Genomic DNA, 25,285 nt, shown 5'->3' with positions numbered 1-25,285 from the left:
GTAATTTACAGTCTAGAGCTGGGATTCAGCAAAATCTTACATTTCACAAGATTGTGGGAGGAAGACTTGTGGTTATCTAATATCTTGTACTCACAATTATTTATTTATTAAGATCATTGGTAAACTTGAAAAATCGTTTTGTGTATTATAACCACTAAGAAGGAAGAAGAGGATCCTGAATCTTTCAAGTCAATGGCATGCTACCATAATGTGACTCACTTGTATCTATGTATGGGTTTATATTCTCATCTGTGTTCATACACTTAATACAAATCTGTGTTTAAAAACATTCAGCTCTATATAAATACACTTCTGAGTGCTGTGAATTTTTTTCCTTGAGAAAACTGCTTTAATTCCCCCAAAGCTCTTTGAAAGCAAAGAAAAGACTTTCACATTGATTTTAGTGAGCTTTGTATAACAACCTAGTAGTCCAGACCCATCCCAATTTTAAGGGCTCAATTTTTCTCCCCTTGAAGACAAGAGGAGTTTTTCCATTGACTTTTTAATGAGAACAAAATTGGACTCTTAATAACCTAACAACACTATAATATGGTGTTATTCCTCCAGTTAGATATACACACTGTGTGGTAGAAAGAACATTAGTCGTAAAATAAAAGAAGTGAGGTCAGGGTATCTTGAGAAATCATTAGTGATTATGTAATTATGGGAATTTAGTCACATTAAAACTGTTGCTAAAGATGATGGATAGAAATCCTAGGTATAAAGATTGGGGGGAAAACACACAGTTAGTGAGCTCTTTAATTAAACATATGTTGTGGTGTTTCACTAATATACCTGTAATGACTTTTATTGAGGACAATGTAAAGACTAATTTATCTCAGAGATTAGTATTGATCAAGGTAAAGCTAAGATCAATATTGGATTTTGAGGGTCACTACCTTTGGAAATGGGATGAAATATTGAAGACGGTGCATATATTAGGTTGTGAGTTTTTTTAAGGAATGAGGGAGTTCAACTGTTTAATGTGGTATGGTATTTATAAATAGGGCTGAGCTAGTAAAGGGTTGTCTAGTTTAATTAGGCCATTTCCATGGCCAAATTAAACTAGACATAACAGTTAAAGTGCTCCCTCCTTTCTTAGTCTCAGAGTGTGAAAATCTGCCCTTATTGAACACAGTGGCAAAACTCCCATCAACTTCAATGGGAGCAGGAATTTATCTTCTGCGGCTTTCAACCTTTTTTCATTTGCAGACCCCTAGCAAATTTCAGATGGAAATCTTAGGCATGGTCTGTGGAGCCCAGGTTGAAAATCACTATTCTATGGTAATGATAACCTTTTGCAGACCCCCAGGGTTAGTGGTCCCCAAACTGTGGAGGGGGGCATGGAGGCACGTTCAGGGGGCATTGTTTTGTGCAATTAGAAAGTTGGCAACTCTACTCCCCGGGGGGCACAAACTGGGTAAGGGGATGAGGGGCATGACTGAAAAAGTTTGGGGACCATTGCCTATGACAGTCTCCAGACCCCCAGGCATTCGTGGACCACAGGTTGAAAATCACTTTTCATATTTAGGTTCATAAACTAATGGTGGGACTCAAGTTAGCCCTCAGTCTGTCTTTTTTTTTTTTTTTTTTTTTTTAAAGCGGGCCGTTTAAGTGGCTTACTCTTTTATAACTGGGCAAATATCTGGCTTATATTTTGTTTTTCTAATGTGACCGTTTTAGTTCATGTTAACGCTTGATATCAGATATCTCTGCTTTTGGTATTCCATTTTAAATTAAAGAATTACAGGTTTCATTTTCATCAAAACAGTCAGACTGTATAGAATAGTGTATAGAAGAAAACTGACAGGTAAAACATAAGTAAATGCACCCTAAAATATTACATAGAACATGTGGACTGTACAAAAATTAAACTAATATAGCTTTTGCAATAATACATTTAAATTGTACACATACCCAGATGCTTTGTATGAGGCACATAACTTAAAAATACTATTTCAGTAAAATTTATGTTTTGAGATTTTCAAAGGTGCCAATGTAGTGCTTTTAGTGGGAGCAGGCCACTCAGCTCCTGCAGGCACCTTTGTAATTCCCATCTTCTCCTAATATATTTCATGTATCAATTGAAATAACAATACTACATGGTGACCGTAATATGTTGGTTTCACCCCTGCGGCGCCTTTTGCTGGCTGTCCTCGGGGAATTAGCTCGTCCCAGCTCTGGAGCGCCCTCTGCAGGCCGGTGATCTGCCTTACCTCAATCTGGCCCCCATGTCCCTCCCAGGACCCCGGTGCCCCTTCACTGGGTTTCTGCCCCCTTTGCAGAACCCCCCCAATCTCAGGGTCTCCCCCCCCCCCCAACAGGCAAACCCCCACCCACTAACTCCACCTCGCCTCAGTGTACGGCTACTGCCAGTCACCATCTAGCCCCACTCTCTGGTGCAGACTGCAGTACATGCCACTCATCACAGCCAAGGTTGACTGGCTGTTGACAGGGCTGGACCTGCTGCCTCTCTCTATAGCTGGGCTGCCCCTCTGCAGCTCTGGTACTGGTCGTAGGCACTCAGCCTGGGGGTTTTCCAGGCTGGAGCTCCCCAACTCCTCTAGCCGTCCCCCAGCCCTGCTCCACTCCCAGTACCCTGCTCAGCTCCCTTGCAGCCAGACCCTTCTCTCTCTACAAGCAGAGAGAGGCTCCTGGCTCCCAGCCTCTTATACAGGCCAGCTGTGGCCTGACTGGGGTGTGGCCTAGCTGCGGCTACTTCCCCAATCAGCCCAGCTTTTAGAGCTACAGCCCTCTCCAGGACTGCTTTCAAGCCCTCCCAGGCAGGAGTGGGTGTCCACCCCGCTACAGTGACCAATATCAATGCAGATTCTTCCAGAAAGTATTTAAGCATTTTATCCTCCCATCCTTCCTGAATGTGTGAAGGATTTATTTCACAAAAGAGAAATGTCTTCCTTTGGTATTGCTCTATCACTGAGAACAACAGACTCTCAGTTGGTGCAATTGGTGTAGTCCCATTACCTTCAAGGGAGTTATGCAGTTGACACCAGCTGAGGATTTGGCCGGCTGTTTGGAAGTCCAGTGTTTGGTAGCTATGAAATGAGCTTGGACCAATGAGACTGTACCAAACCAAACATTTTTATCACTGTAGAAATGACATACAGATAAAGCATATTTATCTTGCTGCTGTTCTTGAACGAATTCATACCACCCTGAAAGCAGTTTGACCATTTTTGATAGGGTTGCTCTTAAAAATCCCCTCAGAGAAACTTGGAGCATATTCTCCCCTCATATCTTGTGCAGAATTCCCAGTCATTTCAACAGGAGCTTAATTCACAGGTGTGTAAGAATAGACAACAAATGAATAAGATAGAGTATGTGAAATTCAATGATAGAAGAGCTTGTTTCCCACAGATGCTAAAATAAATGAAGTGCTACACTTCTTAGAACTCAAGAGGGCAGATTTCATAACAGAAGAATGAACTCAGAGGTAAAGTGACCAGGTGTCCGGTTTTTGACCAGAACGCCTAGTGAAAGGGGATCCTGGTGGCTCCGGTCAGCACCGCTGACCGGGTCGTTGACTGTCTAGTTGGTTGTGCCATGCAGCAGGCCTGACACGGCCTCCACGCCGTGCGGCTCTCGAGAAGCAGCCAGCATGTCCCTCCTCTGACTCCGACGTGTAGGGACAGCCAGGGGGCTCCACATGCTGCCGCTGCCCCTGCCCCAAGCACCACCCCTCTCCCCCAGCTCCCATTGGTCAGGAACTGTGGCCAGTGGGAGGTGCGGGGGCAGCGCCTGCAGATGGGGCAGCATGCAGAGCCGCCTAGCTGCGCCTCTGCCTAGGAGCCAGAGAGGGCACATGCTGCTGCTTCCGGGAGCTGCTTGAGGTAAGCACTGCCCGGAGCCTACACCCCAAGACAGAGCCATCACTTCTCCCCTGCACCCCCACCCCCTGCCCCAGCCCTGACCCCCCCCCTTCCCCCCCCCAACCTGCCCAACCCCCCTGCCCCAGCCCTGATCCCCCTACCACTCTCTGAACCTCTCAGTCCCAGCCCGGAGCACCCGCCTACACCCCAAAGCCCTTATCTGCACCCCAAAGTCTGCACTCCCAGCCAGAGCCCTCACTCTCTCCCACACCCCAGCCCAGAGCCCCATCCTGCACTCTGAACCTCTCGGTCCCAGCCCAGAGCACCTTCCTACATCCCAAAGCCCTCATCACTGCCCCACATCAGAGCCCTCACCCCCAGCCAGAGCCCTCATTTCCCTTCTGCTCCATGAACCCCCTCATTTCTGGCTCCACCCTGGAACCTGCACCCCCAGCCCAGAGCCCATACCTCCTCACACCCCAGCCCCTTGCCTCAGCCTGGAGCCCCTCTCATATGCCAAACCCTTTGGCTTCACTCCCCAGCTCAGGGCCCCTTCCTGCAGCCCAAACCCCTCATCCCCGTTCCCGCAGTGGGAGCCCTCATCTCTTCTCACATCCCAACCCACTGCCTCAGCCTGGAGCCCCCTCCCGCACTCTGAACTCCTCATTTCTGGCCCCACCCCAGAGCCTGCACCCTTAGCTGGAGCCCTCACTCCCTCCCACACCCAAGCCCCATGAGCCAGCCTGGTGAAAATGAGCTAGTGAGTGAGGGTGGGGAGAGCGGGGGTGGATGGAGTGGGAGGGGCAGGCCTTGGAGAATGGGCGGGGCATGGGTGTTTGGTTTTGTGCAAGTAGAAAGTTGGCAACCCTATTCAGAGGTCATGTGACAGGTGTACCCACACTAGTTCTGTAGGTGTTAACCACACTCTGTAGGTGAAGAGGCCACTCCCCTTTGCCGCTGCTGGGCATGCGCAGACTGGAACCAGAGTATAAAAGGGAGCAGCTAAGCTCAGTCTGGGCTGACCACAGAGAACACTAGACATATACTGCAGGGTCCTACTGGGAAGCTTCCAGAGCCCCAGGCCTCAGAAGCCAGCTGTACTGAGACCCTGGTGGGCCCCTAGCTGACCACTGAGGCTGATGGAGAAGAGATTGCTGCCACTGTAAGTCAGAGTAGGAAGGGACCCAGAGATCGGGACTATAGTAAGAAGAGGCTGAGACTGATCACAAAAGTACTGGTTCCTTAGGGCCCTGGGTCGGGACCTGGTGGAGAAGGGTGGGCCTGGGTTTCCTTACCCAATATCACCCACCACAGGATGCAGTCAACCTCCCTTGAAGGGGTGGGCTTTCTTCTCAAAGGACAACTCTTGACTGGCCATTGGGCCATGCTGCCCTGAGCAGAAGGGCTGCTTTATTGACTCTGGCCATTGGTCCACGCTGCCCTGGGAGCCAGGGAAGCCATATTGACACCAGATCCTAGACCACTTGAACTGTCAAATCCCCATTTTGTGTTTTTCCCCCTCCCCCCCATGACCCGACACCCTGTGATCGGGTGTACCTGCTGTGCGACAGGTGCTATTAACCACTAACAGGTGTTCATATAGTACATTTTACAATTAAGATCCCAACTCAGAAGTTATTGGTAAAAAGAATGATTTAGTCCTTAGAATTGGTTGTATTCTATTATTTAAAATTTCAGAATATTAGCAATTAAATAGATCTAAATGTATATCTGTTAATATTTTCATGATTCTATCTCCTCTTAGCATCTTTATAAAATGTGTATAAAACTACTAGAAATTTCCATTGACTCTCCCTGAAAATGTATATATTTGCTGACGGATTTGCCTTTAATTTAGCTGTTCATTAAATTTCTGCCTCTAGAAATCACAGGTATTTGTATATATTGTCTCTTATAAATCTCAATGCATATATAATAATTCCTAGGGGCTTTGGGATCTAGTCCTTTAGAATGAAAGTTGCTGTATAAATAAATTGCTCTTTAATATTAAAAATGAGATTCATAGGTGACCCAATGTAAGGTATTTCACTCTTAACAATGCATGTCTCTCTCAGCGGTGGTCAGAATGCTGACAAATTAAAGTACAGAGATGATGAACAGAGGTTTTAGGGCTATGAAAGTCCATATACTACAGCAACTATTGTTACCCTGGACCATTATTGGCTTTTTTAACAGCTGTTATCCTTATCAAAAGAAATCTGCAGTGTACATATGAAGAAATTGAGCCCAGCTTTGTTTACACCCTAGGTTATAAAATCTAGATTGAAAGAAATGTAATTAGTATAAAGATTTGAGGAGTTTTCAGAGGATAGGCCATCTTCTGTCCTCACTTGCCATCCTGAAGTAAATAGAGTTGCATGGGTGTTAAGGAGAGTTGGTCAGAAATTTTCTGTTAAAACTCTTTTTTGAGAAAATGATTTTTTTGCTGTTGCAAAAAATACCTTTTTCTCAGAAAACTATTATTTTGCCAAAATATTTCAGCTGAAAACCAAAAGATTCAGTGGAATTTTTTGTTCAAAACTTCGGGGGAGAGGGAGAAGATGAGCCAACCTTAGAATTAAGGAAGGGCAGAAATTAGTCCAGTAGATATACTATGTACTGTATATGTTACTGGCACTCTTTAACTCCCTAAACGATGGAAGCAGCCGGTGGCAATATTTTTTTTTCAAAGTGTGGGTAGGAAACGGTGTTTCCTGGGAGGATAGCAAAAATGGAGGAACAGGATGTTCCACTTGCTGGCACTTGTTCATTTTATCACCTTGTAGCAAATATAAAGATGATCACATTTCTTGTTCAGAGGACTACTGCATGATGCCAAACCGAAAATTCTAATCCCTCTTTCTATCTTGTCCATCTGGGTTTTAAAAATGCACTCACTGGTATGAACAGGAAATATTTACAGAAAACGTGGACTTTTGTAATGAATTGGCCAACTGCAAAGTATGGTTTACTCAGTGCAATCAGATTGTCTCTGGCATTCGGATGATGCATATAATGTATGAAACCTTTGTTGCAGATGCCTATTATGCAAAAGCAGACACACACTGAAATTTTGTTCACTAAATAACCATTTCACCCAAAACTAGGTCAGACTTTTACATTATGCAAACGAACTTTCAAAAACTTTTGAGGTAGTGTGACCTATATTTGTTGTTAAATTGGGCCGTTAGTGATTGGTTGGTGAAAAACCAATTTTTTAAGTACGGTAATATTTTTCATATAAAATGGTTAATAATGCTAATTTGGTCATTACTTTCACCAGCCTCACACAGTTTGTGTATTAAATGTAGAATAACATTGCAAACTCTTCCTTCCCATACTGAAAGGCCTGACTTCATTGTGTTGAATAGACTAGGGTTACATATCTCATAAATAAAAAAAAAGGACCCTCCACGGGCCATGGCCCCGCCCATTTCCCCACCCTAACTCCGCCCCCTCCTCCCTCCCACTCCCAGCCAGGGGGGAAAGGGCTGCCCCAGTGCTACCAGCATCACGGTTTCCCGGGCAGCCCCCAGACCCTGCGCCCCCAGCCGGCGCTTCCCCAGCGCAGCTGGAGCCCGGGAGGGGAAGCGCCCAGCCGGGGGCGCAGGGTCTGGAGGCTGCCCAGCAAACCGTGAAGCCAGTAGCGCTCGGGCTTTGGGCAGCCCCTATGCCTCCGGACCCTGTGCCCCCAGCCGGGCACTTCCCCTCCGGGGCTCCGGCGGCTCTGCATAACTTACACTGTATAAGGCTTGGTCTACACTACCCCCCCCAATTCGAACTAAGGTANGGCACAGGGTCTGGAGGCACGGGGCTGCCCAAAGCCGGTAGCGTTCAGGCAGCCCGGCTCTTAAACAGAGCCGCCATTTTCCCGGACATGTTCGGCTTTTTGGCAATTCCCCCCGGACGGGGGTTTGACTGCCGAAAAGCCGGACATGTCCGGGGAAAAAGAGGACGTATGGTAACCCTAGAATAGACCTGCTTTTGACTTGCATCTGAAAGTGAGAGCAGAATGTGCCCTTTTAAGCAGGTTATGGATTACCACAGGATTGAATAGCAGAGCTTTATTGTTCACATTCCAATCACAGCTGAACAACACTGCATCATAATTTCAGCACTGGAAGTGTGTACTTTTCAAGTAATACATTATTTTTCTTAAAGCTGGAATATTTTCATAATTCTGATGTCTGAGTCCCAAAGAAGTGTTGCTTTGGCTGGTGATGAAGACCAAGCATTTTGGGGATGAGTTGCTTGAGCTCAGGATCACAGTTGGAGACAGTATTTCTTCTTACTAGCCAGCAGAGAGAAACAAAGTACAATAGTTGGAGGTAGAGCTGGACGAAATATTCATTGTGGAAAGTTTAAATTTCTCAGATTTTGGGTGTCTAAACTTCAGTGGAATTGCAAGAATTTTTGCTAGAAACAAAAAGGGGTGCAAATTTTAGAGGAGATGCTGGCTAAAGTGATGGTGGCTCTAGCACCATGGCCCAGTGCAGTGGTAATATGACAATGAAATAAATTGAGGTGGTATCTAATGGATCCACCCTGCTATATGAAAAACAGTAACCAAAATGGCAAAATCCCATGGCTGATAGGATGCAACAAGAGCCAATGAAAGGGAGGAGAAGAGCTACTTGTTCCCGTTCCCACTCCCATAGTTTCAGCTGCTGCACTCTGTGCCCTATGCTCGTAAACCCCTTAGTCTAATCTCAGTGAAGCACCTCAGACATCCCTGTTCCCCACACAACCCCCTATCCTAGCATATTGTTCTTTTGCAACAGAAGTGGTGCTTCAAGAGACCTCTTCAAGCAGTGATTCAATGTAGTTGGGTGTGGGGAGAAGGAAAAAGTGCTGCCAGCTCAAGTCTCAGTCCCCCACACCTTCCCTGTCTTGCCCCTCACCTAGCATCAACCTCCATGCCTAGCACCAGTCTGACAAGTGCCAGCGTGGTGGATCTTTTACCAGCCATGTTTATGGAGTGAGAGATGCCCCCACCTAGTAATTCTTCTATGAAGCAGGTAAATATTCTCTCCATTTTAAATATATGGAGACTGAGCTACAGAGACATGCCCAAGGTCACACAGCAGGTTATTGTAAGAACCAGATTTAGGGCCTGATGCAGTGCCCATTGAAGTCGTTTGAAAGGCTTTAATTGGATCAAGCAGGCTCTTAGAACCCAGGTCTCTTGATTCTTAAAACCATGCCTAATCTACTAGATCACAGTGCCATCTAGGCAAATCAGTTAGTCTTGTTCTATCTCTGAATCTTAGGCCATGTCTACACTACAAACTTATGTCGATGCAAATTTTATCAGCGTAAAGCCACCACAGTTAGTACATCACTTGTGTATATGCATACTTGGCTCCTTGTGTCAGCAGTGTGTGTACTCACTGCTTGTATCAATGCGCAGTGTGATGCATCCTGGGTAGATATCACCACTGTCCAGTGTACTTTTGGGAAGTTTTGGAAACGCACGATGAGGCCAAAATAAGTTGTGCAGGGGTGACTGGGAGCATAAGGTCAACTTCCCAGTGTGCAACTGTCTCCATCCCATAATGTCATCTATATCCCATAATTTTCACATCTTTTTTCAAAATCCACAAACTCACATGGTCCTCCTTATTGTCCGCAATCTCTTACACCATCATGAAGCTTACACATCTCTGCATTATTGTCATGAGCATTGCAAGCACAGGGTGCGCGATCCTACAGTATTTGCAGAGCCTCAGGAAGAACTGAATCAGCAGGGAAAATGATTTCTTGGACAACAGATTGCTGTGGGACATAGCGAGAGCCAATTCAAAGCTGTCTTTGGCTTCTGGGTCTGAGAAACGAGCACTGACTGGTGGGATTGCATCATAATGCAGGCTTGGGATGACTAGCATTGGATGCAGAATTTTCAGATGTGCAAGGCCACATTCCTGGATCTGCCACAATCCTCCAGTGCAGGGACTCCAAAATGAAAGCTACACTGATAGTGGAGAAGCAAGTGATGATTGCATTGTAGAAACGTGCAGTGCCAGATTGCTACTGATCAGTGGGAAATAAATTTGGAGTCGGGAAATTTTGCTGCGGGGCGTGTTGTCATGCAAGTGCGCAGAGCCATTAATTTCCTCCTGCTACACAAGACTTTGACTGTCTGCAATGTGCAGGACCTAGCGGATGGATTTGCCACAATGGGGTTCCTGAACTGCAGTGGCGTGATAAACAGCACGTATATCCTATGTTGGCACGAGACTACCTTGCCACAGAGACCATCAACAGAAAGGGCTGCTTTTCTATGGTTATGGAGTCAATGGCGGATCACTGGGACATTTCATTGACATCAGTGTGGGCTGGTCAGGGAAGGTGCATGATATTTGCATCTTTAAGAACACAAGACTTTTCAGAAAGATGCAAGCAAGCACTTTTTTTCCTGACCAGTGAATTATCATGGGGAATGTTAAAATGCTAATAGTGATCCTGGGGGACCTAGCCTACCCATTGTTCCCCTGGCTTTGAAGCTGCACACCAGCCATCTTGACAGCACCAACAAACGATTCAGCTCCTGCCTCAGCAGGTGCAAAATGACATTTTTAATGTGCATTTGGTCAACTGAAGGGGCCCTGACATTATTTACTCACTGGACTGGACCTCGGTAAGAAAAATATCCCAACAGTCAAAACTGCCTGATGTGTCCTGCATAATATATGTGAAGTGAAGGGGGAAACTTTTCAGCTGGGGTGGAGGTGAAACAACTCTCTGCTGAGTTTGAACAGTCAGACACCAGGGATATTAGAAGAGCTCAACACAGAGCTATATGGCTCACGGATACTTTGAAAAACGTTTTAACAATGCGCCACAGTAACACATTTTGTTGTATTGTGCTCTACCTGGCCCTGCTCTTTTGTGGCCTGATAGGAGTTGTGTGGTGATTGCTGTACATGTAGGAATATAACACTATCAATATATCTGTTAATTTTGTTTGTGACTTAGCTTATGAGTTGTCACATGATCAGTAACAAATAATTGGTTTCAAGTATCGGGGGTAGCCATGTTAGTCTGAACCCACAAAAACAAGTAGTAGTCCAGTGGCACCTTAAAGACTAACAGATAATTGGTTTGCTTTCAGACCTGCTAAGCACTCGGTAGCAAATGTTGTAAACTAGTAGGGTGAGTTATGTTTTAAATAATATACATTTATTTTGTAACTGAATTCAGTGTGTGTGTGGGGGGGGGGGGGAGGGAGGAACCTGTGAAATTTTAAACAACTATATTTAAAACTTAATAAATTAAGAGAACCGAACTTATGAAGGGGAAAGAACATTCATGTCCATTTCAGCTACACCTACGCCAAGCCTGGCTTTCACAGGAAAGCGTATGTGAAGCTGTGATTCTTTAATGTCCCCTGGAGTGGAGTGGTAGGAGAAGTGCAGTGACCCCTGATGTCACATGGAATATTGGAGTGGAAGGCATAGGGAGGTCCCGATTAGGGTGACCAGGTGTCCGGTTTTCAAATGGAACACCTGGTCAAAAGAGATCCTGGCTGCTTTGGTCAGCACTGCTGACGGGGCTTTAACTGTCCGGTCGGCAGCGCTGCGCAGCGGGGCTGGCAGGCTACCTGCTAGCCTCCGTGCCGTGTGGCTCCTGGGAAGCAGCCAGCATGTCCCCTCTCCGGCTCCTACACGTAGGGGCAGCCAGGGGGCTCAGCATGCCGCTCCCAGTCCAAGCACCGCCCCTGCAGCTCCCATTGGCCAGGAACCACAGTCAATGGGAGCTGTGGGGCAGCGCTTGCAGACGTGGCAGCGCACAGAGCTGCCTGGCCGTGCCACCAAGTAGGAGCTGGAGGGGGGACATGCTGCTGCTTCCAGGAGCTGCTTGAGGTAAGCGCCACCTGGGGCCTGCACCCCTGAGCTGCCTCTGTGCCCCAACCCAGCCCTGATCCTCCTCCCACCCTCTGAACCCCTCAATCCCAGCCCAGAGCACCCTCCTTCACCCTAAACCCCTCATCCCCAGCTTCACCCCATAGTCCGCACCCCCAGGCAGAGCCCTCTCTTCCCCCCTCATATCTCCCACCCCGCTCCAGTCTTGATCCGCCTCCCACCCTCCGAACCCCTCAGTCCCCACCCAGAGCCCCCTCCTGCACCCCAAATCCCTCCTCTCTGGCTCCACATCAAAGCCTGCACCCCCAGCCAGAGCCTGCACCGCAACCCTCTGCCCCAGCATGGAGCCCCCTCATGCATCCTGAACCCTTAATTTCTGGTCCCAGCCTGAAACCCGCATCCCCAGCCTAGAGCCCGTACCTCCTCCCACACCCCTACCCCCTGCCTCAGCCCGGAACCCCCTCCCATATTCCAACCACCTTGGCTCCACCCCCCAGTCCAGAGCCCCCTTCTACACCCCTAGCTGGAGCCCTCAATGGTGGCATTGAATACTGGCACCATTTTCCACAGCAGTGATGATGTTAGCTGATATCTCACTCCTAGGGGTAACAAAGACCGAGAGAGCACAGCTGCTGTTAGCATCCTGAATCTGTCTGGGCCAGTGTGCTACTAACTTGTGTACTGCAATGGTGCTCTCTGAAGTTATCACTGACTGGGGTGGGAAGGTGTCCTATTGTAGAGAAAAAAAATACTGCAGCCATCCCTAAATTTTTCAGGAGAGGATTGCAAAGTATCTCCATGAAAGCTTAATTGAGATCTCAGAAGGATTCAAGGAACATCCCTGTATACGTAAACTGCTCTGCATGCATTCCAACCCTCTTGTCTAACTTTTTGGAGGGGACTGAAAAGAAGATAGCAACTGTAACTCTCTTGGTTGTTCCACTATCTCTTGTAGCATGAGTAAATTAATGAAAAATCAAAAGCTGTATCCTGCTGTGGGGTGGGGTGGCATCCCTGTAATAGAAAATGTATGTACACATTTACCCAGGGTTCCTTCCCCTGCATTGGGCTCGACTGGCTGGATTTCATTGGAGTCAAAAACAGGTTGTGGATTGCTGTGCAGTTGGAGTCCCTTGGTTGCCTGTCCGTCATCCTCCTTGCTATTCGCAGCAGAGGTCAGTGACTCAGGCTCCTGGGATGTATCAGCAGCTTCCTAGAGCTGTATCTTGGCAGTAGCTGGGGTAGGTGATTCAGTTGCTGAGATAAGGAGATCTTTACATCTGGTTGGGTCAAGCCCTTTGCACATCCCAAAGTAATAGTAATTACAATAGTAATGGCAGGGGCAAAGCAGGAGGAGGGATTTGAAATGGGGTGCAAAATCCCAAAAAAACAAACTTGAGCAAAAACTTTTGCCAGTGTCTCAAAAAAGTCAACAGTTTTATCCAAGTCTAGTGCAGGAAACTTTACATAATGTCTTCCTTGCATCAGAGTCAGGGGTTGAGTCATGCCCTAGCCTAATGGAGCTAACTTTGTACATGCTTGGTTGCCTGGGGAATAACTGGCATCAAAAATGCCAATGAAAAAAACACGAAGTTCTTGTTTTATTTACTAACTTCTCTGCTGGAATATTTTAATTGGCAAGAGTCTAAACAATGAAGACTAGTATGGAATTCTGTATACTAATTCCTAGTTCTATGTGACTACAATAATTTGTGTAATTCACTTTTAATAAACAAGATCATGCTCGCTGCTTGAATTAAATCTCATGCCGTTTTGTGATTTATTTAAAAAAAAATCTAGGAAAGGTCCTGTCGCTGGCAGCATTTCTGTGTACAATGTTTTCCTAATCTAGCAACAGAAATAATCACAACATCCCTAGGTCTGACAGCCAACTGCCATTTCTTATATTTAAACACAGCTAGCCTAGGAGGCATAAACTTAACTAAAATCTCTGTCTGATGCATTTTAGAAACTCACTTCCTCACTGTTTTTTGTGAGGAATATTCTCCATCAGATTTCTATTGTTTTTCATGAACTGAGGTGATCCTCTTTCAGAATAACAACAGGATGTAGGCTGTTACCAGCATTGAAGAGAAAATTCCTGCATAACACTTTGAAGGAGGATTACTGCACAATGTACTATTGAGGTTTGCATTTCAGGTTTTATCAAACAAAAGGTAATATTTGGAACAAATTTGACCTGAGGGGAGATCTGAAAAGTTTTGGGTACTGATAGTGGATTGTAGTTCTGACTTACTGATCTAACTACTCTTGTGATAAAGTCTGTAGTTAACTAGATTTCTGAAAATTTTTAGAAATGTCAAAAGGAAATGTTTTCAAGGAAATATTTTCAAGGTCTCTTTTAGAATAGTTGATCTATGCATTTTTTCCCCTTTGGTTGCAAAGTTCATTAAATTCTCTCTATATTTTTCCTAAAAATGGGGTAGGGGAAGGATAAAACAAGTCACTGCATGCTCACAATGGAATAAAGAGTAAGGTCCCAATCTTGCAAGGATTTATGCATGTGCTTAAATTTACACACTGTGATTAGTCCTGCTGACTCAGTGGGACTACTTAGTGTGTAAAAGTAGGGTTACCATATTTCAGCAAGCAAAAAAGAGGATGGGAGGAGCCCTGCTCCTTGTCCCCTGACTGCCCCCTCCTGGGACCCCTGCTCCAACTGCCCTCCAGAACCCCACCCCCTACCTAAGCCTCCCTGTTCCTTATCCCCTAACTGCCCCTTCCTAAGACCCCCCTCCCTGACTGCCCAAAACCTTTTCCACACCCTCCCCCAGAAAGCCCCCCCCGAACTCCCGACCCCCCGCGTCTCTTGACTGCCCCATCCAAAACCTCCCTGCCCCTTCTCTGACCCCCTGGCCCCCTTGTTGTTGGCCTTTGCCTAATGTCTCTGTGAATTTGCTGAGGAAGGACTTGAGCCGTTCGTCCCGTTAGGCTGGCTGGCAGGGGAGGAGGAGCGAGGGAGGAGCTCCAGACTGCCGGAGGCGATCTGCGAATGCAGGGAGGGAGGGAGTGAGCTCTGCTGCAGGGGGGAGGAGGGGCTCTCTCCGGCTGTCGGAGCCCCATGTAAGTGATGCCATCCGGCCGGCTGCTCTGTTACCCGCGCGCACTCTGCATGGAGGGGTGGGGGGGGAAGTCTGGACATTTACAAATTCCCCCCGGATGCTATTTTTAGCTCAAAAATCCGGACATGTCTGGGGGAATCCGGACGAATGGTAACCCTAGTAAAAGTCAGGCATGTGCCCAAGTCACTGTGGGATCATGGAGGGACATAAATTTAGGAAGCTTCACGTGTCCTAACACTTATAATAAATGGTGAATAAAATTATTGTAGATGTGATTACCTTGGCAGTCTGAAATAGTGCTTTAGACACTATTTTAAACAATGCATTAAAATAGTAGCTTCCATTTAAGGTCTTCAGAAATTGGGGAAGATAGGGATTAATATGAGAATTGAAAGGTGGATAAGGAACTGATTAAAGGGGAGACTACAATGGGTCATACTGAAAGGTGAACTGTTAGGATGGAGGGAGGTTGCTAGTGGAGTTCCTCAGTGTTCAGTCTTGGGACCAATCTTATTTAACATTTTTATTACTGATCTTGGCACAAAAAGTGGGCGTGCTCTAATAAAATTTGCAGATGATACTAAGTTGTGAGGTATTGCCAGTACAGTGAAGGACAGGAATATCCTATAAGAAGATCATGATGACCTTGTAAAGTGGAGTAATAGAAATGGGATGAAATTTAGTAGTGCAAAGTGCAAGGTCATGTTAGTCCCTAAATGCAAGACTTTTTGCTGTAAACTGGAGACGTATCTATTGGAAGCAACGAGAGGAGGAGAAAGACCTGAGTGTATTGTATTGGTTGATCACAGGATGACTGAACTGCCAGTGTGAGGTGGCCATGAAGAAGGCTAATGCAGTCCTATTTTACTTGGGAGATATGACCTTTGCCTCTCCTGTGTGTTGTTAACAATACTTGGCATTTATATAGTGCTTCACATGTTCACAGCACTATCCAAATACTAATTATTCTTTGCAATCCATCCATGAGGTAAGTGCATAAGAATTATCTCCAATTTGTGGATGGGAAAAACTGAGGTAGTGCCGATGTCCAGTCTGTGGCTAAGCCTGCATTAGAACTCTGTCTTCATGACTCCCAACCCTCCACTCATTTTTGTATATGTTGCTGCCTCTCCTCTCACTCACTTCATTGTAACTGACTAGGTTTTGTGAACTCAGACTTTTCTGGTGCTGCTTGGCTTTGCATTGAGTTTATAGATAATATTGTTAAATAGAACATCACTGTGTTTTAATAAGTAAATACACCTCTACCCTGATATAACACTGTCCTCGGGAGCCAAAAAATCTTACCACGTTATAGGTGAAACCGCGTTATATCGAACTTGCTTTGATCAGCCAGAGTGCGCGCACCCCCCCGAGCACTGCTTTACCGCATTATATCAGAATTCGTGTTATATCAGGTTGCATTATATCGGGGCAGAAGTGTATTTCCTTGGTGATCCATTACATGAGTTCACAAACAAGAGTGCTAGAAAATGCACATATCTTTAAAATATAGATATCCTTACCCAATTTCATAATTACAAATTCTAGGGAGAGTTGATAGTGCCTGAAACATCCCATTATTAGACTCTGTTTTCAGTTGCTTTTAACTTTAACTGTTCACGCTGAAATTTACCATTCAGCTGGGTATTTGCCTCAGGCTGAATTTTTGTGTGGAAAGTTTCAGTAAAAGTGGTTCAGCCATTTTTTGAGAACAAGATTAGGCAAAATAACATTTTCTCCTATGTTAAAACAAACAAAACTTTGAACCATTTTGATGAAAAGCTCTAGCTCCTTGGAGCAGGGACATGAAATTTGGTGATGGGGTTGCCCTGCTGTTGAAGATGTGCCATTTGCTGTCTTCATGGGAAAAAATTCCCAAATTTGGACGAGATATAGGACTGAAAAATCTTGGTTCATATGTGCTCAGTAGAGATTTGTTAGTTTTGCAACTAAATTCTCTGTAGATTTTGTCTTCACTAAGCATGCACAGGTAGATTGATTCTTGCATTTCCTAACTCTTGAATGCTTAACTTCGCAAACTTGACTTTCTTTTGACATGGTGGGGTTTTTATGTATTAATACAAAATGAATATACCATGTTGTCAATATACAGGTACAAACATTTTACTGAACTGTTTTTGTTTGTTTGTTTTAATTGAATTTGGTCTTAAGTCAATACTTACACTTGAAGCCTGTAGAGTGAAACCCCCTTTATCCAATCTAATTGGGACTGGTGTTAAATCAGATAAACAAAAATGTGGATAATCTGTAGAATGGGCAAAGAGCTTCAGCCCTCGGGGGCAGGACCCAGGCTGTCAGCACCATTTCGGCTGATACGGAGAGCTGGATAATGGAGATTCGGATAAATGGGTTTATACTGTATTAAAATCTCTCTGCAGACTAACTCAAATATTTATGCCAAAAGGGCCATAAAGCTCAGCGTTTAATCAGACTAGATGACTCACATTTGTAAGAATTAAGTTATAATTTGCTTCAGTTTTACCACCATTTATATTGAAACATGATAGCAATAATTCATTTTATGCAAATATACAGTGTTTAAGATGAGTAAATTAAAGTCTATTCATACCAGAGGGCAGGAGTTCCAGTGTTGTGGAAACAGAAAACTACTGCTGTGTTTTCTGTTATATTATTAATATCAGCAGGTCACATTTTTGCCATTGTAGTAAAGGGGAATTATGGGTGTTTAGCCCCTCTAAATAACGGGCCATCCTTATTTGGAGGCCAGGTTCTGATATCTCACTGATGTACATCAGGAGAAGCCGTATTGAAGTAAATTGAATTGAGACTATAAAACAGGGATAATTAAGTCTGGAATAGGGCCCAGATATTAAAAATTTTGGCAAATAAAAAGACTCTAGGTCTTTTGGGCATTGGATGGTTGCTACCCCCACTTTCTTCTTTCTCTGGAAGGCTCACAGATAAAACCACTTTCTCCTTTAATCCTGATAAAGTATCTTTGGAGGGGTGATCAGAAGCACCTGTCCCTTCTAGGAAGCAAATAGAATTGGGGACTGAGGGGGAAGATAATCTGTTTCAGCTGATTATAGGTAGGGCTGCTAGCCCTGCTTGTTGTTAAAGTTGCCAGACATTTCCCATTGTAAAACCCTGTTTTCAGTTGCTTATAACTTAAATCATTCGGGCTGAAATTTCCCATGCCAGCTGTGTGACTCAGGCTGAAACCTTTGGAACATTTCAGCTATTCCCAGAATGAGGTTAGGGAAAAATGTTGTTTTGTACATGTTAAGGTTGCCATATATATAATTTTTTAAAAGCGCTAGCACTCCCCATTCTTTGGAGCAGGGACTTGAAATTTAGCAGAGGAGTAGCCGTTGTGTTAGGGATGTGTCTTTTGCCATCCCTGTGAAACTCTGCCCAAATTTAGCCACATTATAAGTGTTTGAAGAATTGCAGTTTGCACATGCTCAGTAGAGACTTCTGAGATTTTAGCTGCTAAAATATCAGAAGAGTCCATCCATACTGGATGTGATCCATCCCAGCATTGATCGGGACTTTTCCTGCAACTGCAACTTGGGCTTCTCCAGGCTATGCTGTGGCCAGGTCCACACACTTGAACAGAGAGCAGGGAGAACTCTCCTGTGCTGTCAGTTAGAGCCAGTCAAAACTTTTCTAGGGGAACATTTTCCTGTCAGAAAACGCTCCTTCAAAACAACATGAAATATTCCAAGGGAATATATTGATATGATCAAAAGTTTTGGCAAAATTATTAATTCATTTGAGAAATTCAAAAGATTTTGTTTGATCTTATTGAAAAGCTTTTTATTTCATCCTTTCAACATTTCTATTATATCACAATGTAATATAACATGAAACTCAAGATGAAAAAGTCGAGACAAAGTGAAGGTTCCACAGGCAATCTTAATTCTAGCACTTCCTTCCAACTTTTGAGTGCTGCACTTTGCAACCTTAAAGTTTTCTTAACACTGTTTTTTGTGCGTGCACTATTAGACAAAGTGACAATGATAACTGAGCCCCATGAGACTGAGTGCATGTTTTTTTAGGCAATCACTGGGGAGGACATGAATCTCCAAGCAAATCAGCATGGATTGCCCCGATGTAAATGGATCCTACAGGGCTCACTTCTTGTAACCCCCCATAACAAACCTTGCAGAGTTTGTTCAACTCTATGGATACTTTCTTACCACCACTGTCCTTGGTGGCTGTGCTAGAGGGTTTCAGATATGATATGAATATTCTGGTATGTTCCCTTGGTCAGAATGAAAAACAATATCATCCTCATGTATGGTGCGATCAGTGATTGCTCCTTCCTAAAAGTAATTATGAGAATATATTTGTACTGTAGTAGGTATAAGTCCATCTGGGAGAGTGGGCTGGTTTTTGTCAAGAGTCGCTCACTTTTTGTACACCTATCGCTTTCATCACTCTAGTGGAGACTTCTTTCTTCCTCCTCAAAGATTATTGGAAAACTATTCTGGCTACTAATATTATTCACATTTATTTTGAGAAGTTGCTTACGAAAGAAGAAACCAAACATTTGTACCTTTCCTGAATTGTACAGTAAAAAATTTTTACTGATAGGGGTGCGCGATCAAAAAAGTTTGGAGACCACTGGATTAGATAATGAATGAAGATTTTTAATGGTGGTAGCAATAAACATAAACTTAGAAATATCCTCTTGGCTCATGTTCGCTCTTGACTTGCTGCTGTAGTAGCTTTCACTCTTTAGTTTTGGCTTGGCTTATGCTTACTGACCTTTGTCAGCTGCAGTATAGAACTGTCAAACTGAACTAAATGAGTATCAGAGCAAATAAAGGGCCCAGTCCTGCTACTATTGAAGCCAATGTGAGTTTTTCCATTGGCTTCAAAAGGAGCACAATTTGGCCAAAAATCCTTTACTGCCTTTCTTGTTTACTGAACCATATGCTATTTTCTCTTGTTTCTCTAAGGCTTTGTCTACACTGGCAAGTGAACAACAAAACTTTTGTCATTCAGAGGTGTTAAAAACACCCCCCCGAAAGACAAAAGTTTTGTCAAGGAAAAGCGCAGGTGTGAACAGCACTTTGTCAGCAGAAGTGCGGCTCTTGGGTATGGAAGTTTTTTGTCGGTGGGAGAGCGGCTACGCTGCATGCCTTTTAGTGGCACGGTTGTAGCAGCACAGCCATGTCACTAAGAGCTGCGTAGTGTAGACAAAGCCTTTATGCGACCCAAATACATGAACAGAAATATGGAACAGCTACAAAACCAAGCAGATCAGTGTTACATTCACACTTCTGCAAATCAGCGGTGACCTGTTTGCAGACTTAAACTGAACTGAGGCCCTGAGGATGGGCAAAGCCCAGAGAACAGAAATATTTTTTAGTTTGCTAGGTAAAAAGGAAAAGAATATTTTTATTTTCTAAGTGTGCTTTTCTTTTCTGCAAGGTAGTGTGAGAAGAGGTTGCAACTTTGTGCCTCTCTGTGTTCTTTTCTTTTAAACTTGTAAAAATAAACATCTTAGTGTTGAGCTTGCCTGGGTCCTTCTAAGTAATTTGATGCAAAATAGCTATCACCTCCAATGTCTCCTTCGCTATCGCTGAAATGGGATATTTGGCTATATGTGCTTGATTGTGTTTCGGTCATAAACATTATGGACTCAGTCCTGCAAGGTGCCAATGACTTTAGGTGCAGTCCTAGACCCATTGATCTTAATAAGAGTTTTGCTATTTACTTCACTGCGCCCGGATTTTACCTCCTGGCCTCAGTCGAATAAAGAATTAAGCATGTGCTTAACTTTAAAACTGGAGTAATCCTTTTGACGTGAGTTGGTTTACTTAAATGCTTAAAGTTAAGTATGTGTTTGGTTGCTTTGCTGTACTGGGGCCAGCATTCAGCACCTTGCACAATCAAGCCCAACATAAATAACATGTATTGTATTTTTATTGGAGGGCAAAACCAGGAAGCTTTGCCCATCTCTGCCTCAGATCCTGTTTCCCGTGTTTTGAATGGCAGAGCTGCAAACATAGATCACCTGAGGTCCAAGAGCACATGGAACAGCTGTAGTGCATTCATCTCTTTTCTGCAGATTTTTTTATAAACTTCAACAAATTTGTTGTTCAAAGTGAACAAATTACAAGTGCTTTAAGAAACTTGTGAGTTTAAATCCTAGCATTACCTTAGTGAGCTGTGCAAAGTGGGGAGCTGTAGTGTGCTAGTTGTGCATTCCTCACGAGCTCTCCTGAAACTGCATTGCAGGATGGCTCAGGGTGGGCAAGTATAACACGTTGCTAAGCTGTGCTTTTCCATTGATTGGAAGCTGCATGCATGCCTCTGGCTAATGTATGCTTCTTGCTGCCTCTTCACTGGCGAGCCATATTCCCTTGAGGACATGGTGTGTAGGAGGACAACTAGGCTGAGCATTTCGCCTAGTGTCCTTTTATCAGTGCCTGTAATCTAAAGCATATTTATATAAAATACTGCACAGCCAGTAATGCATAATTTTGGCCTACCAGCCTTTTTTTTCATTGCCCTTATAAGGGTCCTGTCAGCATTTCCATTCTAAACATTGTTTTTCAGGGAAGGGTTGTTGGTTTGATTTATTTTTTAAATAAAAGAAATTGCTATGAGGAGAAATATGCCATATAATGTTTCTTCTTGGGAGTAATTTACAGCAGGCAAAATCTGTCATAGAATATTAATCACTCACAGAAGCAGTGTGCAAGTAATGATAAACACTGACACTGGAAAACGCTGAAAAACATTCTTGTTAGATGTAATTCTGCTGATATTTCTCTCCCTCTGTTCTGTTTACAAGGACACTAGTGTGAAGACGGGATCTCTGTCTTGGGAATTGATTGGCTTTTGTTTTTGCTACTTCATATAAAGGCCCAGTCCTGTTTTTTTGTGATTATAATTATCACATCTAATGCAACTAATTGTGATGTCACATAAGATTATGACTTCAGATGGGGTGTAAGGAGCTGGAACAGCAACTGAAGATCCTCTTTGCATGTCCCTAATAATAAAAAGCAGAAAACATAAAACAATAATTAGTTTGCTTCAGAAAAATCCTCTTTCTGCCCCTGCTTGAGATATAAACAGACATACTGAATTCTTAAATATATTTAACAATAAAATAACACTTAATATTTTGCTATGGTCATACAAGTGTAGGAATTAAAAATAAAATACTCCTAGCACATAGACTCAGTGCTTCTAACACTTTGGGTTAGATCCAATGTATGTGAGAGAGAGTGAGAAGGGGAGTCTAGCTTGTTCATATTTTTCTCTGTACGTTCTCATCCTTCATCAAACCTTTGGGCTTCGGGTAGGAACTATTGTTTTATGTTTTCTGCTTTTTATTATTAGTGACATGCAAAGAGGATCTTCAGTTGCTGTTCTAGCTCCTTACGCCCCATCTGAAGTCAGCAATTGCTGCCCCCAAAATAAAGGTCACTGGTCAGGTTAGGGTTATGGCAAAGCCAGCTGTGAGTGCACTAATCAAGTATATCGCCTAAGTAGCCTCTGACATTTTGACTTCCTTGAACTGTTGTTAAAGCTTCCAACCTCTCCTCTCCTCTTCTAGTAGACCTTCTAAGTGAAGATGGTGGTGCAGACAGAGATATAAATCGTATTGGGGTGCAGTGTCCATTGCTGCAGCCATGTGCAATTTGTTCCTGCCTACAGTTGAATCAAACCTCATGCTTTTATTTTATAAATTTCAGTGTGACTTGTAACAATGCAAATTGAGTATCACCATTACACTGCAATAACATGATGGTACTAGCTGAGTTTACTGGATATTATTTACGAAATAATGGATTATGCGCAATGAGCGGGCACAAGATAACATGGTGATTAGGAAATTTCTGACCACTGTCTGCTGTTTAAGTACTGTTGCAGTTTTCAGAAACATGTTAAACATCTCAGTCCAGCCCTCAACTATTACAAACTTACTGGAAAGCCCAAGCTTTTTCGAGGGTTAACTTGAAGCTGTCATATGGAAGCTTTTGGCAAAATACTGTGAAAATCCAGTCAATGTGGTTAGGGGAAGATGTTACTTAACTAGCCCAGTATGTCACTGACTTCTCCACCTAAGTTGAACCTCTGAAGGAATTTTTTTTCTACGCACAGTATGCCAGACTTGCTACTACTGTCTTGCTTGACTTAATGTTCCTGACACATGGATCACAAATTCTTAAGAGAATCATGGCATGGTGCTTGTCAGAACAGGGCATGCCTACACCAAGTGTCCAGTGTGAATAACCAGGCACTGCTGTTTGATTATAAGCAAAACAAAACAGACTAGGTTCTAAAGCTTTTCTTGAATGGGTATTTTTCTGTACCACTTGATTCGTGTTTAATGTAACCATGCTTTTACCTCTATATAAAGAAGTACTATACTTTTATGTTGCTGCTAATAATATTGGGTTTTATTAATCTATCTTAGGTTGAAATCAATATCTTAGGTTGAATGTCTTGTAGAGTTTTTCAGTCATCAGCCAATATATACTGTATTTTCTGGCGTATAAGACTACTTTTTAACCCAGGAAAATCTTCTCAAAAGTCGGGGGTCGTCTTATACGCCGGGTGTCGTCTTATAGGGCGGGTGCTGAAACTTCCGAGCCGGACTAGAGAATCTGCGGTCGCCGCATATGGTGAGGGGAGCTCAAAAACGGCCGCGGCCGCATCCCCGCCCGATGACGAGGTGAGGGGGCGCCTCACCGGGAAGGTGTAAGTGAAGGGCGGAGCAAGCTGCAGGCGTCCGGGACGCCCGGGGTATGGAAAAAAGAGAGAGCGGCGCTGTGCCCAGAAAAACACGCCTCTTTCACCCGTCTGGCCCGCCCTTGTATCCTATTACCGTACCTCCTTCTCTGCCTCTCAGATCTCGCTCCTGAGGACTGCAGTGAAGCGGCGCAGGCGCGCATGTGCGAGATCTGAGAGGCAGAGAAGGAGGTAATAGGATACAAGGGCGGGCCAGACGGGTGAAAGAGGCGTGTTTGCGCTACCGCTCTGATAGTCTTGGAGACAGGGAGGGCTGGGCAGGCAGGGAGAGCTGACCAATCCAAGCAGGCTTTGTATACAACAACCAGCCAATCGCCGGTAAGGTACATCGCTTGCCGTGATTGGCTGGTTGTTGTATACTGGGTACCACATACAGTACAGCACCAGTATCTGTACCTGTTCATACAGTATAGCACCAGTACATACAGTACAGTATACAAATGTCCAACAGTCAAAACCCCTCATGGCTCCACCAGCAAGAAGAAAGAAATATGAAGCCAGTTTCAAACTTAAAGTTGTAAACTTTGCCATGGAACATAATAACTGCGCTGCTGCAAGACAATATGGAGTAACAGAAAAGATGGTTCGGGACTGGAAAGCAAATGAAAAAGCATTAAAGAGTATGCCAAGGGGTAAGTGTGCTTTAAGAAGAGGCACTCCACATTGGCCAGAACTCGAAAAACATGTAGCAGACATGGTGAATGAGCATCGCCAAAACGGTTATGTAGTGACACGAAATAAAATACATTTGTTTGCACTTCAGTGGGCCAAATCTAACCCAGATCACAGCAACAGATTTAAGGCCACTGTATCCTGGTGTACTAGATTCATAGGAAGGCATAATATGGTACTGAGGCAAAAGATGAAAATTGCCCCAAAATTACCTGCAGATCTTGATAGCAAAGTAAATAGTTTCCATCGATACGTAATACAACAGCGCACTAAACATGGCTATGCGTTAAGTAGTATTGGAAATATGGATGAAACTCCAATGAATTTTGATATGGTTGGAAATAAAACTGTCCATCAAAAAGGTGAAAAAACAATTTTAATTAAAACAACAGGACATGAGAAGTCCAGTTTTACAGTGGTACTAGGATGCACAGCTGATGGCGCCAAACTGAGACCAATGATTATTTTTAAAAGAAAAACAATGCCGAAATTCAAGTTCCCTGTTGGTTGTTTTGTACATGTGAATGAAAAAGGCTGGATGGATGAAGAAGGGGTAAAGCTATGGCTTGATGATGTATGGAGCAGGCGACCAGGTGGACTTATTCAAAAATGTAGTCTACTGGTGTGGGATATGTTCAGGGCTCATTTAACTCCCAGCACCAAGCAAATGCTTGCAAGACTAAACACAGATGCGGCAGTTATTCCTGCAGGATTGACATCGTTGGTACAGCCACTGGATGTGTGCCTAAACAAGCCATTTAAAGATCGCATTCAAGAACAGTGGAATGAATGGATGGTTAGCGGCGAAAAGTCATTCACAAAAGGAGGAAACATGCGTGCTCCACAGTTGGATGTTTTGTGCAAGTTTGTCATAAAAGCCTGGAATGATATTGATGCAGAAACAGTAATCAAGTCTTTCAAGAAGTGTGGCATATCAAATTCATTAGATGGTATGGAGGACGACTACTTGTGGCAAGATGAAGAGGAAGCCGAAGCTGAGACCACACCATCTGATACGGAATTCGATCCATACGATGACTGTCTTACAAATGTATCACAAGATGTCATTGATATA

Source organism: Trachemys scripta, chromosome 2 (genome assembly GCF_013100865.1).
Source record: "Trachemys scripta elegans isolate TJP31775 chromosome 2, CAS_Tse_1.0, whole genome shotgun sequence".
NCBI classification, from domain to species: Eukaryota; Metazoa; Chordata; order Testudines; family Emydidae; genus Trachemys; species Trachemys scripta.
The sequence above is the reverse complement of the archived record's forward strand: the minus strand, read 5'-3'. Positions refer to the sequence as shown.